Here is a 3,544-nt window from a genome sequence, read left to right on the forward strand (position 1 = left end):
GTTAAAACTTTAGTTTGTATGACTAATTAGAATAAATTCAAACCCCTTGATATAAGAAAATTTTCAAATAATTTAAATAGAGATAATATAAGAAGTTTTAATATTATTTTCGTATTATAATTGGTACAACCGTCAATCGTGTAGTAACACGGTGCATTCACAAGTGACTACTATGAGTCTACAAGTAAATGTTTCAACAACATGCGTTTTTTTTATTTTTTTTTGGACGGGAAAATATTCAAATTTTTTTTATTTAATCTACTACTCACATATCATCAAATGATTTAATAATTTTTTATTTGAGGGAAAATTATTTAATATTTATTAATATACTTTATCAAAAAAGAAGTTGTTAATACAGTACGGAGTAATAAAAAAAGATTTAAAAAATTCCCTCAAAAAAATTAAAAAATAAAAAAATAAAAAAAAAACCATACTGAAGCGCACTGAGTGTTCTTTCATTAACAAAAAAAAAACGTTGTCCTCTTTCTTTACTTTCTCCCTATTTCCCTCCTAGTTTCCATTGAAGCGCGCTCAACGTTTTCTATTGAAGCACAATCAACGTTCTCCATTAAGGTGAAATTCAGCCATTAAAGCAACTCCTGAGGTAAGATTAACTTCTTTTTCTCATCATCCAATTTCAATTTCCAATCTGGGGTTTTATGACTATTATCCTAATTTTTATTCAATTTAGGGTTCTCTTGAATTCCACGGCTTCCTCACCTCCACGGCTTCCTCCATTTCAGGGCTTTCGACACATCATCCTCCACCGTCGTCTGCAAGTCCTTGGTTCAATTTTTGCTTTTAATAGTATTCGAATGAAATTTCCTCTGACCGAAGATATCAAGCCTTAATTCGAGCAAAATCGAAGACCTAGTTTTGTGCCAGTTTTACGGGTTATCATGCAATAATTCAAGCAACAACGAATTCAGATCAATTTTAAACTAAAAATCAGATATTCGAGGTTAGGATTTCTGGGTTATTTAGCTTTGCGTTATTTTTTTCCTTTTCGGTCCAATTCTTCATGATAAATGCTTTGATTTCCGGGGTTTAATTATTTGATTTGATTTCAATGTAATTTCTTATTTGATTTCACTTTAGTTCCTCTGTTATCGATTGAACTTGCAATTCTTTTTTAGGGTTAAAATTCCTTTTTTTTTTCTTTTAATTGGGTTGATTTGTTTTTAGGTACATGCTCAATTCGTATCTTTTTGATTAATTTATACAATTCTAAGCGTTTTTATCAATTTTGTGTAATTTTTTTCTTTCAAATTATCTAAGTTTCTTGAATTTTGTTGATAGATGTTTGATATGTATCTGCATTTTGAATATAAATTCTGGTCATTTGTGATGTAGTTGTTGTTGATGAGCAATTGATGGTAGAGAACTAGAAATCAATTCCTTCACATTTTACACTTTGTGAGGCTGTGACCTTAGTTTAATTATAATGTGTTATGAAACAAAACAAATTGTGGGTGAAGGGTGAATATTGAGATTCACCATTATCCTTGCCATTGCAAGATAAGATAAGTCGCGAGAATGATGATTCAAGCTAACCAACTCATTTGAATGAAATTGTTTGATGAGGAACAAGTTTCTTTTTTTTTCTTTCTTTTTTCTTAACAAGTTAATTGAGAGGGGATTTGAACTTATGAGTATTACTCGTAATAGGATAAGGAACTCAATGTTATTGCTATAAAAATATGAGCTTAATTTGATACGTTTGAATCAAATTTAGTGGATACAACTTTGTAATTGGAGCTTAGTAATTTATGAGCCTGATTCAATAATTGAATCAAGTTTGGTGTTTAAGATGTTTCAAATCCCTTTAATGTCAAGATCAGTGTTCAAAGTGGGTGCCCCTCCTGCCCTTTTAAAAAGTTGTTTAACTTGCATTAGCCAAGATAATATTAGTGTCAGTATATTAGTCTTCTCAAAGTCATTACTTGGGTAATGAGGTGTCTAATTTTCAAATCTGAATTTGTGTTTGATTGGTACTTTAATTATTTATGCAGGAGGAAGTGGGGTGATTATTGGTTTATGATGTCTAATTGTACCTTGCTGGTACGACATCTAACTCACAGGACGGTGTCACAATTCTTTTTGGAAAGTGTTTGCTTGGGCTCTAAGACATGGTTGAGCAAAATAGTCCTCTCTTGGTAAGTTAATCCTTTTCGGTTAATCTAACGAAGTTTCTAACTTTCTTCCATTACTGGAAATCAACCTATTTATTAATCATACTCATATAATGTCCGTGTTATTTGATCCTAAGTATCATTTATTTATGCCTGCTTCTGCGCTATTATTGCCTATGAAACTGATATGCGTGCTTCTGGTTCCGGTTATGCTGCTTGTTTTTCTTCATAATTTGTTCATAAAGCATCACGATTTGTTGATGTGGATGTCGTATGTGTGTTTTATTAATATGTATAATATGTTTAATAGTTTTAAGCTTATATTAGTTCAGACCACTGTTATTACCTAAGTACAATACATATGCGATGATATGCGCATTGCTTCAAGTGTTAAATTTTTAGACTGTAAGCACCAGGAACTACCAAGTATCTGACCGCAGCTTTTGTAAACAAGTATATAGCCAGTTAGGCCTCTAATGTATCTTTTTGTTGTGTATTAAAAAAACAGGGACTGTAATAGCCATTATGACTCCACTATACCTTGTTTTGAATAGGAACTCTCTCCTACAATGAGGCTTGCAGCCACTACTGTTTTCTAGTGCTCAAAAGGGAAATCCATAATACGTGCTTTCAAATCAGTAATAAATCAAAGTAAAAAAATCTTCTTTTTGTTAGTAGATATTTTATATAGGGTGTATAGTATGCTGCAACTAATCAAGTGAAGAAGAGCCATGACATTTGCTCTTTTGTGTCTTTGACGTGAATTTCTGTCATTTTTTCTGTCTCTGCGGGCTCTGATTGTACCTTTAGCTTGTACATGCAGGGCATGCACTTCTTTTAGTAGTAACTAATGGGAGTGAAAAATATTTTCTTGGGACTGATAGTGCTTCTCATGAGAGATGGAAGAAAGAATGTTCTTCTGGATGTGCTGGAATCTCAAATGCTCCTGTTGTTCTATCACTATATGCCAAACTTTTTGATGAGGAATACATTGCTCCAGGTTGTTCAAGAAAGCGAGGTGTTTTAGATGCTCCACGGTTTGCCATTGTTGTTGTAGTTGGGTGCTAATACTGCAAGTTGCTCTCTACTGATTGTTGCTACTACTACCTTTGCTGATTGTTGCTGCTTCTATTGTAGTGTATACTGATTTTTATTTTTTTTATGGATGATATGTATATAATTTACAAGCTATAAATGAAAAAAATCATATTTTTATGTGTATACATGCACTTTGTATGTTTATCAATTGCAAAACCACTACCTTTCGCTATTTTGATTCGGTGCCTATCCTAGTGTTGTTAGTCACACACGGTAATATTTATATCATTAAGTTTATTAGCCAAGGTAATATTTGTTGCAAACAAGCTAATTAGCCACGGTTATATATGTGGCAAACAAGATAATTAGCC

General features: G+C 32.3%; 1 long non-coding RNA gene across 1 annotated transcript; it reads left to right on the plus strand.

The window, feature by feature from the left end:
* Positions 1-611: 611 nt before the first annotated feature.
* LOC145576609 (uncharacterized) lies at positions 612-3,054 on the plus strand. Its single transcript, XR_014098489.1, has 3 exons — positions 612-964; positions 2,016-2,159; positions 2,959-3,054. It is a non-coding gene; the product is annotated as an uncharacterized LOC145576609 (long non-coding RNA).
* Positions 3,055-3,544: the final 490 nt, after the last annotated feature.

Source organism: Chenopodium album, chromosome 13, assembly GCF_948465745.1.
Source record: "Chenopodium album chromosome 13, dcCheAlbu1.1, whole genome shotgun sequence".
Taxonomy (NCBI): Eukaryota; Viridiplantae; Streptophyta; class Magnoliopsida; order Caryophyllales; family Amaranthaceae; genus Chenopodium; species Chenopodium album.